The 13,330-nt window shown below is 40.3% G+C and overlaps 1 long non-coding RNA gene across 1 annotated transcript; it reads left to right on the top strand.

The window, feature by feature from the left end:
- Positions 1–1,642: 1,642 nt before the first annotated feature.
- On the top strand, positions 1,643–9,070 carry LOC132017513 (uncharacterized). Its single transcript, XR_009404303.1, has 3 exons — positions 1,643–1,828; positions 2,315–2,392; positions 8,087–9,070. It is a non-coding gene; the product is annotated as an uncharacterized LOC132017513 (long non-coding RNA).
- Positions 9,071–13,330: the final 4,260 nt, after the last annotated feature.

Genomic DNA, 13,330 nt, shown 5'->3' with positions numbered 1-13,330 from the left:
AAAAATAAACTCCACATCTGCCAATGCCTTCCCTTGCAACTCCTCTTCTGCCAGAGGAGCACTACTATGATGATGGTTTCTCTTCTGCTTTCCAGAGCATACATGAGTGCTCCTCGTGGACGGAATCTGTCTGGGAGCTCTGCAGGCAGACACTCTGGAATTGTGGACATTAGACTTCCAGCTCTGAAACACAGGGAATGGTGCTGAGCAATCAACAAACAGACTGATTCATGTGGGTCATATTTTCCTTCCTTTTGATTCCAGTTCCAATTCCTGCAGAGATCCTTGCCATATTTTACAAGATTCCTTATAGCAGAGTTTTGTCAAGATCCTCCTTGGCACTCCCATCAGTGGTTGCAAAGAATAATTCAATTTTAAAGACCACTCAGCAGTCTTTCTTATTGTTTTTTATTATGGAGCAAGGCTGGAGAGAAAATTTGGTGAAATAGCTTATTGGGTTGCAGGCAGACTCACTTGTACCTGCCCTATCTTTTTTTTCAACCTGTATATGTGTATATCTACATATCTCTCTGTATAAATATATATATGTTGATCAAAATAGATATATGAATGTATAACTTGCAGTTAATTGAGTTTCAAACTCTTCTGGCATGTACCACAACACCAAAGCCTACAGAGATGGAGAGGTGTTGCTCAAAATATTTTTAAAGGTGCTCCCTTCAGCAGTACATATACTAAAAACTATTTTTAAAGAGCTCTAAAGGCCAGCTTTCTTATTTACCTTTCTCCTTGAAGCTTTGGTGGAGCAAGAAAGGAAGAATACATAAAGCAGAACAGAGACTAAGAAAACTTACAAATAAAGCTCATCAAAAACTGAGAGCAAGAGGTAGATTTCTGGGGAGGATTCTTGAGTTTATTTTGCTGTTGGGTGTGTGGAGAATGCTCAGTGGTCATTCTCACCAACCTTTCTTTTTTCTTTTGTAAAGATTTAATTAATTAATTAATTGATTAATCTTTCTATTTATTTAAAAAGCATGAGTGGGGGGAGGGGCAGAGGAGGAGGGAGACAGAAAATCTCAAGCAGACTCCATGCTGAGTATGGAGCCTGACGTGGGACTTGCTCTCATAACCTTGAGATCATGACCTGAGCCAAAACCAAGAGTCAGACACCCAACTGAGTGAGTCACCCAGGAGCCCTCCAACATTTATTTTTCTATTCCTTCATTTTGCAAGTGTTTATCAGGAGCCTATTTTATGCCAAAGATTGTTTTAGAATTAGAAGTTGAATATAACTCTCAAAACCTCAGTTTAATGTGGGAAGTACATTGATCCATAATTACAATACAGTGTGAGCCTTCCATGGCAGGACCACAAATTTACAAATAACTCAAGAGGAGAAACTTAGCATCTCTGTGTTTTATCATGGTCTTTTTTGTAAGTCCCTGTGGTAGTTAATTTTATGTGTCAATTCTACTGGGCTTGGGATTCCCAGAACTGGTAAAAGGTTATTTCTGGGTGTGTCTGTGAGGATGTTTCTGTTGAGATTAACATTTGAACTGGTGAACTGAGTAAAGCACAAAGTCCCCTCCAATGTGGGTAGGTGTCATCCAATCCTTTAAGGGCCAGATTAGAACAAAAATGCAGAGGAAGGGAGAATTTACTCTTTCTGCTTGAGCTGAGATGATCATTTTCTCCTGCCCTTGTACATCAGGGCTCCTCATTCTCAGGTTTTCAGACTCAGAACAGGACTTACCTATTGGTCCTTGGTTCTCAGCCTTGTGGCCTGGGAGTGAATCACTGCAACAGTGTTTCTGGTCCTCCAGCTTGCAGACGGCAGGGTGTGGGACTTCTTGACTTCCATAATTGTGTAAGCCCATTCCTACAATAAATCTCCTCTTTTATCTATCTATCTATCTATCTATCTATCTATCATCATCTATCTATCATCTGTCTATCTGTCTATCATCTATCTTGTTGGTTCTGTTTCTCTGGAGAACCCTGACTAATAAGGTCCCCATCCAACTCAACCTGTGTTTGTGTCTGTGTGTCTCTGTGTGTATTGGGCTCTAACTAGCTAGTTATCTCAGTTTAGCTAGCTAATTTAGTTACTAAATTAAATAATAAATTAAATGCTAAATACTACTAAGTAAATTATCTCACTTTCTCCTAGTATTAATAATCTCTTACAAGTAATTTAATTTCTTTCAGATATATGCTTAATCCTTTTGTTTTCTTCCCTGCATTTCTACCCATTCTAAAATGGCATGAGCATATGATGATGAGAGGTTGACTTGCTGGTGGTCTTGTAGTTGTGGAGAAGAGAAGTGCCTCATAAGCATGTCTGCTGGTCTAGGTTATTTTGGCCTGCTGGTCTTCCTCCAATGACAGGACTTCTCTTCAGTGCTCCCCGGCTCTTCAGATGCTCCATGAGGTAAGCACTTCTCCCAGGCCTTTGTTATGTGGTGACTTTTCCCACCACTTTCCCACATTACCATTTCCCTATCTCCCCACCTGGCTAACAAGCACCATTATCTACCTTCCATTTCCTGACAAGGCAGGTGGGAGCTTCTTCTATCACACAGAGGTAGAGGGAAACCTGATAGTGATAATTCAGGCTCTCTTTCTTTACCCCAGCATGGAACCATTTTTACCCAATGCAGATATCCCACATAGCTACTGGACCACCACACCCAGCATTTCCTCTTTTGTTTTTATCTCAAATAGAAACTGGAACACAAAATGCATATCTTTAAGCTTTCTTCTCAACCTAAGCCTCCAACCCCACCTCATAGGTGAGAAGCCATGACATATATATCTTACCAATTGTTACCTGTCTTCCTCCAGTTTTTCTTTTTCTTTCTATCTTCTAGTGGGCTGGGAAGTTCAGAATTTCCATTTCCTCTTCTCCCTGGAAAGGACATCTTCTTTGACATACATTCATTCTTGCTAGGGAAACTAAAGTTTATTATCCTGACTTTAATGGTGGATGGTATGCAGGGAGAGAACAAGGCCTAGCAAGAGAAGGGGCACATGTTGTGGACTATTTAAAACATCCCTGTCTCTGTGATACTTGATATCTCGGAGATATCAAGTAGGAGCTTCACAGAACAAGTAATTCTTAAACTGGAACTTGAAGGATAAGTTAGAATTTTCTAAGCAGACCAGAGTAGGAAGAGCATTTCAGGCTAAAGCACAAGTATTTCAAAGTCATAGAAGTACCAAATTTGGCAAGCTCAGGAACAGTGTGTTTGGTTTCTTATTTCAGAAAGTCCTGGACAAGAGTTGTTTTGTTGTTGAGAGTAAACCAGCCAGCACAAATGAGCCTACTCTTTACTGTGGTACCAGTTGAAGGCAGGCTCTGGACCTGTGAATCTCTCTTTCCTCTTCAAAGATTGCCTTTAAAATGACGATAAAGGGATACTGGTAATAATACAGATACTGGTAATACGATACTGGTAATAATACAGAAACAAGTGACAAAATGTAGGGATTGTCTTTTATGACCTGATCCTTTATACTTTTAAGTTTTCATTCCTGGAATGAAAACTGAAGGGAAGAAACAAATCTTATGTAAGGCCTGAAACCATAAAACTTTTAGGAAAAAAAAAAAAAAAACCAACAAACATAGGCAGTAACCTTTTGACATAGGTCTTGGTGATGATTTTTTTTATCTGTCACGAAGAGTAAAAGCAACAAAGGCAAAAATCAACATGTGGGACTACATCAAAGTAAAAAGCTTCTGCCCAGCAAAGGAAACTATCAACAAAATAAAAAGGCAACTTATGGGTTGGTAGAAAATATTTGCAAATCATATGTCTGATGAAGGGTTAATAACCAAAATATGTAGTGAATGCATATAACTCAATAACCAACAACAAAAATAATATGATTAAAATGGGCAGAAGGTCTAAACAGACATTCTTTCAAAGAAGTCATATAGATGGCCAATGGGTATGTTAAAAGATGCTCATATCCTTAATCACCAGGGAAATGCAAATCAAAACCACAATGAGAGAGCACCTCATACCTTTAGAATGGCTACTATAAAAAAGAAAAGAAAGATAAAAAGTTTGGCCTTTGATATTCTACAGAACTGGATTTAAATTCTAGCATGGCACCTGATAAAGAAAAAAAAAATCATAAATAGGAAAAGAATTAGTGAGTTTTCCTTGGAAGAAACCTAACACCCCTGAGAACTCCTTGGCATCCTCTACTCTCTGGCTTATCTCCCAAGCCAAGAGATGGATAGTTTGACTTCTAGGGTCTCAGGTTCTGCAGTCCTGCCCCTACCTCTCTGCCCAGCCAGAACCATTCTCCTAATCATTCATTCTCTAAATACTGCTTTTGTGTATTTTACTCTTAACATAACCTTCAGTCCTGCGCTACCTCTGCTCTACTGGCCCCTGAAGTTTCTTCTGGCTCCACAGTTCTGCTAGGTGACTTGGTCAGGCATCTAAACCATGCATCTGTGCCCTGGACTTTCAGCCATGCCTTGCTTTCCAGGCTTTCTCTCTACTCCATGTTTCAGTGCAATCAAGAGTCGCTGAAGAGTGTCACAAAAATATTTCGATTGAATCTCCTATGTGTTCATCAGTTCATTTGATACATCATACAGAAACTGGGAGTGTTCTTTTTCCTTAGTTAAATGCTTTTGCTCAAACTCTCAGCCCAATACCCCTCAAGATTCCATGGAAAATGGCCTTGACTCAACTTAGTGGGAAGAATGTTCCCATTTAGATTCGGCACTCTCCACACTGTTCCACCCTAGCACTTGTGTGTCCGTTCTCCTGTCCTTTCCTGGTGGAGGGAAGAAACTGCCCTTCACTCTTCCATGCTCCTCTACCTGAGCTGTGGGGTGGAATCCCTTCTGCCTCCTCATCCGTTTGGCACTAGCAGTTTCCTGCACTTTTAATTTTTTCCCTCATCTTCTCTCTTGCCAGGGTCTGTTTTCCGTCTTCTGGTATATTAAGATTTCCCAGTCTTAAATCTTTCCTATACTCTGCTATCCATTTAGTAACTCTCTTAATTCTCTTTTGTCACTAAATTCTTGAATGAATGGTCAACTCTTCCTGTTTCTTATCCTGTAACTCATTGTTCTATCCCTTCAACATTGGCTTTGCCACCAATATTCTTTGGTAACTTCCTTCTGGAAGGCCATTAATAAACTCAACTTTCTCTAGCTGGATCTTTTCTCGGGTATGACTTTCCCTGACCTTGCTCTAGTACCGGATATTGTTAACCTCTCCAGTTTACAGTCCTCTCTGCTCTTGGTTCTGATGACAACTCATTTTACAGGTTCTCCCCTTTTTGGTTTCTTTTTTCTTCTTTTACTCTTTTTCTTTTCTCTTCTTCCCCAAGTGAGAACATCTGTTTATTATTATTATGTTACTGCTTTTGCCATAATTATTATCACTAATATATTTTTCTTGAGTACAAAATATCCACCAGATATTCCTCCAAGTGCTTTCCATATATTAGCATAGTCAATGATTACTACAACCTTGGGTAGTGGCACTGTTATTCCTACTTTACAGATGACTTTGGAGTCCAAGTTCTGAACCATCTTGACCATCTTTTTGACTCACCTTGAGGTTTTCCAGGCTATCTCTTATCCTCCTAGGCTGTGAATCACACTCTTATTGTGTGGTGAGCACCTGTACCCTTTTTACTTTCCAGTCTCACACCACAACTTCAATGGTGCCACTTTGGTGCTCATGTCCCATGAAGACACTATTTCCTCCCCCAACAAATTCACTGCCTTGGCATCATTATATTGGCTAGCAGTCCCACCTGGTTCTAAACCTGTCATTGTCGCTGATGTTTCTATAACTAATCACCCCTGTAAATTCATCTCATCAACATTGCTGCCTCTGCTGCCATCACATGCCTCACACTCAGTGTTTCTTCTCTTTCTGGTGGTTTCCTAACCACAAGAAAGATGATTTATGGTATATGAATAAAATATATAATTACCATTGAGCAGGCTTTCTGGCCAATATCTCTGTGTTTGCTATGTCACCAAAGGGTTGTTCCATTTTAAACACTGCTTTTACTCAACTCTGTGTCTGCGAGGCCAGGTCTTAAACACAAATGTTTACAACTTTGAAAAATAATCTCCCATTCATTTCTACAAAAAAAGTACCAACAGCTCTGTTTGTTGGCTTCCAAACCCACTTGAAGCAAATTAGTTTTGTTGGATCGACAGAGGACTGAGCAAAAACATTTTCCCATGAGGTAGGAAAATGTAGGCCAGGCTGAAGAGCAGACCCCTGTTGAGGGGGCACCATGGCAGTCAGTTCTGGGAATAAGTCCTCTTGACAGACAATGCACTGAACTCTAATTTGGTGTGTTGTTTCAGCTCTTGTTCTCATACTTGGGTCATGGTCCAGGATACTAGATTTTGGATTTTGCCTCCCAGCTGTACCATTTTGGGACATGACTCTCCTGTTCTACATTCTTAACCCTAAGGTAGCTTTTCACAGTGATGTAGTCTAGTGTAAGTTTTTTGTTTTTGTTTTTGTTTTTAAGTTTAAGGAGACTAACAGTTTTTTTTTTTTTTTAATTTTTTATTTTTTATAAACATGTATTTTTATCCCCAGGGGTACAGGTCTGTGAATTGCCAGGTTTACACACTTCACAGCACTCACCAAAGCAAATACCCTCCCCAATGTCCATAACCCCACCCCCCTTCTCCCAAACCCCCTCCCCCCAGCAACCCTCAGCTTGTTTTGTAAGATTAAGAGTCACTTATGGTTTGTCTCCAGAGAGATTTACTTTTCAAGTGAATGACATATAAAAGAGATGTACTCAGAGCCAGGGGACCTGGGGGATCCTGTCTAGCCCCTGCCTCCTCCCCTAGGCAGGCTTGGTAGGTGTGAAAGGACATGGGATATGGAAGAAAGATTGATGTGGAGCTCTAGGGTGTGGGGTTTCCTTCCTTGGTGCCCTTGGGTAAAGCACTCAATGCCTTGGAACCTTGGTTTCCTTGTGTTAACAATTTGTCTATTAAATAATACTTGCCTTACCTATACATACCTTAAAGAATCTTATTGGTAAAGTCTTTTTTTTTTTTTAAGAGGATAATATTAAAAAGGAGAAAAATTCCTGAAAAATAAAAAAGTTTTGCAAGTTTTAAATGTTGCATTGGGATTAAAAGGACTTTTCCAAATTTAATCAGTATTTAACAAATGAAGGATGCCTGGGAAACTCAGTTGGTTGGGCGTCTGCCTTTGGCTCAGGTCATGATCTCAGGGTCCTGAGATCAAGCCCCACATTGGGGTCTCTGTTCAGTGGGAGTCTGCTTCTCCCTCTCACTCTGCTGCTCCCCCTGCTTGTGCACATACACACACACACACACACACACACACACTCTCTCTCTCTCTCTCTCTCTCTCTCCCTCAAATAAATAAAATCTTAAAAAAATTTTTTTTAGGGGTGCCTGGGTGGCTCAGTGGGTTAAGCCACTGCCTTCAGCTCAGGTCATGATCTCAGGGTCCTGGGATCGAGTCCCGCATCGGGCTCTCTGCTCGGCAGGGAGCCTGCTTCCTTCTCTCTCTCTCTCTCTCTCTGCCTGCCTCTCTGTCTACTTGTGATTTCTCTCTGTCAAGTAAATAAATAAAATCTTTAAAAAAAAAAATTTTTTTTAAATGAAGAGGTCCCTTTATTTGTAGCCATTGTGCTTTTTTCCCATCATGGCTTCTTTGGTAAACAATTCTAAAGGTTACCGAATTAAGCAACAACACTGTAAATGTAATAGCAAATCTTATTCTTTCTAATGCAAAATGGGTACATGCTGTGTTATAACTCTGATGCTTTGGAAGTGTATCAGTGATTGAAAAATACAGGCATTAAATTCGTTCTTATTTTTCATGTCCTATATCTGAAAACTACAATAAAAAAATGCCCAAAGACCAAGGTAATGGGCACTTGTTTATGTATTCAGCCCTTTATGCCCTGCAATATAATTCAATTGGTTGAATGTGTTTTGCATGATTTTCCCATAGAGCATGCTGTATTTAATAGCATCTGGCACATCTCGGAAAGCCCCATTGCATATCATGAGATGTTTAAATTGTATTGAATACTTTATAAAAGCAATTTCCATTCTGCTGTGTTCTTTTTGCAGATGGTGATCTGAAATAGTTAAAGGCGATAATACTCTTTACTTTCTTATTTGTGACTCATCGCTGTTGCAGATGAAGAAACAACATTTATGGATCACTGTTTCTATTCCCTGATTTTGAGGCTGACTTCTCCTTAGACAATACGTCGGATTTCACATTTAGGTCTCTAGTGCCAGATGGAAGCTAGCGTTTGTGCGCATGGACTTGATTTGTACCTGTAATAGTCAAGTAGAGGGCTCAATTTAATAATGACTGGTACCTACAGAGACCAATGAACTCGATTCTTAAGGTAGTGGAACCAACACAAATACCATTTGAAGAATGTGTCTGTCTTGCCCAATTTCAAATGCCCATGAGCACCCACTTATTCAGCGAACACTGAGCAAAGTGGTTGACTCTATGGGGTTGCACTGTTAATAAGACATACTTTCTGCTCTCAGGGATTATATAATCAAGCAGGGATGAGTTAGTCAATGATAACAGATATTTATCAGATGTCTCCTTTGTGCCAGGCATTGTGTTATTCAAAACAGTGCAATCGCATTTTATTTAGACTATTTCAAGGTGACTCACAAAAATATACAATTTGAAGCTTTAAGGGGGGAGGGGGAGAATAAAGACTTTGAAAGTCACTGTGATAGACTTAATATTTTCTCCAAAAAAATTATTTATTTGTAACCTGGACATGCTGATTGGTAAGCCAACTGTTTTGTGTTAATTTAGTCACTAGTCAGTTACCAAAGATGTTTCTAATATTCTGCTTCCATGATGCAGAGGCTGAAGTTTTAACCTAGGGAAGATAAATAAAACCAGTATAAGGAAATTTTCTTTTAATTCACTTAAAGAAATGCTGAGATTATTTACTACAGTGATGGGATCTTCAAATCTCACTATAAAGTGTGTATTCACATACACATGTTAAGATGCTTTTATATGTAAAGTATAACCTTATCATAATGAAGTTGATTGTGAAATTCAAGAACAGACATACCTCTCTCTCTCTCTATATATAAATTATATATATTTATAAATGTATATTTATATATATTATATATACTATATAAATAAATATAAATATCTATATATTTATAAATATAGATATTTATATATATATATAACTATATCTCTCAAATGCCTGTTGTCAGATTCTATAGGCAGATAAGTGTTACTGAATTCACACAGTTGAGGATAGAGAAGAAAAAAAAGTGTCAATATTCATTTATTTGTTCATTCCATCATTTAGTCTTTTAAAAAATATGTCTATGTAATATATATAAATTTTTTAAGAGTATCTATCATGTGCTAAGTACTGAGTGTTGGAAAGATAAATGAATTAGACAACATCCCTGCCCTCCAGGAGCATGAAAATAAATGTCTTTAATACAGTGTGCTGAGGATTTTTGCAGAGGTAAGCAATGGACAGAGGGCTTTCATGAAGGGAGAGAATGACTGGCTTCAGGGACTCTGTGAGCGGTGGGGACCATATGAGTTAAGCTTTCTCAGAAGAGAAGATGATAAATGGGACAAGAGAAAGTGGTAAACAGGAAGACAGGGAATAAGTGTGACTGGACTTGGGTGGAGGCTTGAAGGTCCTGTGTGTGTGTGTGTGCGCGCGCGCGCACGGCACGCACGCACGGCACGCACAGGCTCATGGGCCTGAAAGCTGAGTCGGCGTGTCGTGTGGTGGGTCATTTGATTGGAGCACTGGGGAACTGGAGCTGACTGGCCAGAGATGGAGGCCAGATGATGGAGGGTTTGCAAGTGTGTGATGATGAAAAGTGTGGACTCCAGGTCATTTTCTAAGCAACAGAGGACCAACGAAGGTTTTTAAGCAGTGCCCAATCATATTTTCATTTTATAATGATGCCTCTCCTAAGAGTGTTAAGGAGAGATTCAAAAGGGGTATATTTGCAGATAAATATTTATTCAGGAGACTGATCAAACCACAAGTGGTGAAGCAAACAGAGGGATCTTAAAGAAGGGGGCATTATATAGGGATGACTTGATGGGGGCTGGGATGAGGGAGAGGAAGGTACTTAGGATGAACGCTGGATTTTGGAAAACCAGAGGGATGGCAGTGTGTATTCTCCAGGAGACAGAGATGGCAAGAGAAGTGATCTTTGGGTGCAGAGTAATACATTTCATGTTGGTCTTGTTGAGGTGGAGGAGATCTTGGGCTCTGTGGGAGGGAAGTTTTGCAATGCATGAAGTTTTGCAGGTTTTGCAATGCACGACTCCCTATACTTTGCAGCTCAGGAACATGAAGACAAATAAAATATGAGTTTCTGCAAAGAATTCACAGCTTAGTGGAAGAGTTAGTGTCCACATTCTAGAAGAACGCAAGCCAAAGCTAACCCCGAGCGATGATAGAAGATGTTCCCAGGTTCCTGCTCCCATTTGTCTTTCTGCCTCCAGCCTCTCATCAGCTGATCCTCGCCCTGAAATCCAGGCTCCAACCCTGCCAGACTTTGGAATACATATTTAATTACATCACTCCTTAGTTAAAAAACCCTTTGATGGCTCTCAATTAACTATGGGATAAATCTCACGCTCCTTACTGTGTCCTTTAGGGATCCTCAGGGCTCATACTTAGTGCACCCCTTAAGCACTGTTAATTGGAGCCAGTCCACTTGACAGGCTATCATTGTATGCCTGCAATTCATGCTCTTGAACTTGGCCTGATGCATTTCCTCAGCTTGGACTGGCATCCCTCACTGCTCTGCAGGGACAGCTGTGCTTACTAACACTTAACCTTGACTTCTGTTGCACCTAGAATAATTACCGTGTAATAGAAGAACACATGACAGGGAGTGCATAACAGTGCGGAGACCTGGGTTCTTGCCTTGGCCGTGTGCTTTCCAAGTCACATGCATGGTCTACGGTCAGTCACTAAATTTCTTTAGATTTGGTTTCCTCCTTTGCAAGGTGGAGTTGAAAATGCTCTTGCAGTTTTCCCTGGGTGATGGAGGAGTTCGGAATGATAAATAGACATAGAGTAACTTGTAAATGAAACGCTTTATAAATGTATTTTATATGGACATTTCACTTTAGGCATTGAAATGTCTATTTCTAAATAATATGGCAAAATGTACAATTAATGACATCTTTCAATTGCAAACCTTTTTTCTTCCTGAGAAATTTTTGATGAATCTGAACAGCAAATAGGGAGGTGTTATCTATCACCAACCTAAATCGATCACTTTACTTTGTACTTGGTGCCCTGCTTGGTACTGAGAATTTATCATTTATTTAATCCTTTTAGAGATTATGTGTATTTATGTCACAGCTGACTAGGTTACAAATTATATTCTCTTCTATTTCAGAGAAATTTAACTTTATCTCAGATTTTATAACTAAGTTTTCGTTGGATCTGGCTGCGCAATGGGTAATAGATAATTCCTTGTACTTCTGCTGGGTAGTCCTCAAATATTGATGGTCCGTTATTCTTCTCCCCGCGTTAACACGATGGCACTCAGAAGGTCCCTCCGTGAAGGGAGTGCAGCTGGAGTGACAGTGATGGGTGGTCCCTTTGGCAATTACATTCAACTTTCTATCTGCTTGTCCATGCATTTGCAAACGTGGATGCACAAACACGGAGGGAGAACAGAAAACGAGGCTACTGTGCAGATAAGCGTTGGAATGTGTCATCTGAAATGTGAGTCCTAATTGGCCCTAGCTGTTAAAACATTCCTGTTCCTCTGAGTTGACCAGAGCTTCTGCGTCTGAGGTAATTATTTCTTTTTTCTTTCATCTAGTTTTCTGTACCCACCAGCAAATACACAAAATATATGCATATTCCCATTTTCTGAAAATTCATATTTCATCCCCCATCCGCCCTAAGTGGCTGAACTTTGGCTTCAAACATCACTTAGCAACACTAATAGCAACACTTATATTACTAATATCATAGCTGGTTTTATTGAACATTCCATGCGGCAGGCTCCGTGCAAAGTGCTTTATTCACATCGTCGTCTTTATTGTCTACAACGTAGGTCGATAGAAACAATTATATTAATAGATAAGGACTATGATATCCCTATTTTCCTGATGAGAAAAATGAAGCATAGAGGAGTTAAGTAATTTGTCCAAGGGCACCCACCCAATCACCAGCTCTTGGTAGGGCACAGTGGAAACCCCAGAACTTTCTGATTCTAAAGCCGGGACAGCTAATCAACGAACCCACACTGTGTCCTGGGGCTTTTTGTGTCTGGTTACATTTCTCTTTGCTAAAGCTGTACCTCCTCTTTAAGGAATGCTGGGTTGGTTTACATCATGTGTTTCTTCTCTCTTCCCATATCCTTCTCTCTGCCTAATTAAATCCCAACTTACACCTGCTTGAAAGCAAAGTGTTTGAACTGGAGGGCTTTGAGTGGTGACCTGGGGTGATGAAGGATGCCCTCTGTCCCTGGGGCTCCCTGCCCTGTCCTAGGGTGGCTAGTGGCTCAGATCATCAGCAGCTGTGGGCAGACCAAGTTTGTTCCCTGAGATATGCAGTACGCCATTCCCTGTTTGTGATGTGAACAAAATCCAGGGTTGGTCAGAGTCTATGACAAGCCTGTCTCCTCCAGGAAAGCCTCCTAGAGTTCTGGGTCCTTTGCTCCCGTAACAGTACATTCTCTCGCTGAATCCAGCTGCTAATGGATCATTGTTCACGTTCACTGATCTTTCCAGAGTCTAAATGTTGACTTCAATTAGAATAAAACTTCCTGAGGGCAGTGCCAGGCACATGGGAGTTGCTTGTTGATAGATGAGCATTATTAATAAATAGGCAAATAAGCTTCTGCCCTGTACAATGACCTGTTATTATCCTGTGACTAGGTTTCTAAGTCAAAGCGAAAGGGAAAATTGGAGTAATTATCTGGACAATTTAGCAGGAAAATAGTGGCAGGCTAAATTTTTCAGATAATGTGTGAGTGCTTCCTGTATCACTTAGATTAGGGGATCTGAACTGTGTTCATCTGAATCGGCCTGTCCAGCCTGGCCTCTGGTAATGTACACAGAATAGCCATGCATCGTAGGGTCTGCGATTCCCCTGACCACCATTTATAAATTTGCTTATGCCACCTGCCCCCCAAATGTTCATATATGGGGAATGTTGCAAATGTCGTGTGGGACACACTACACATGGCCTGGATAAAATGCTTTCTTTATAGAACCATCTCTGGTGCAACAATCCTCATCTAATTAAGGCACCAAAGCCCATTCCACCAATAGCAGCAAAGGACACAACAACACCGAAGCATCTC

This window comes from Mustela nigripes, chromosome 5 (assembly GCF_022355385.1).
Source record: "Mustela nigripes isolate SB6536 chromosome 5, MUSNIG.SB6536, whole genome shotgun sequence".
In the NCBI taxonomy this organism is placed as follows: domain Eukaryota; kingdom Metazoa; phylum Chordata; class Mammalia; order Carnivora; family Mustelidae; genus Mustela; species Mustela nigripes.
Note: the sequence above shows the minus strand (reverse complement) of the source record. Positions and strands in the feature narration are given on the sequence as shown.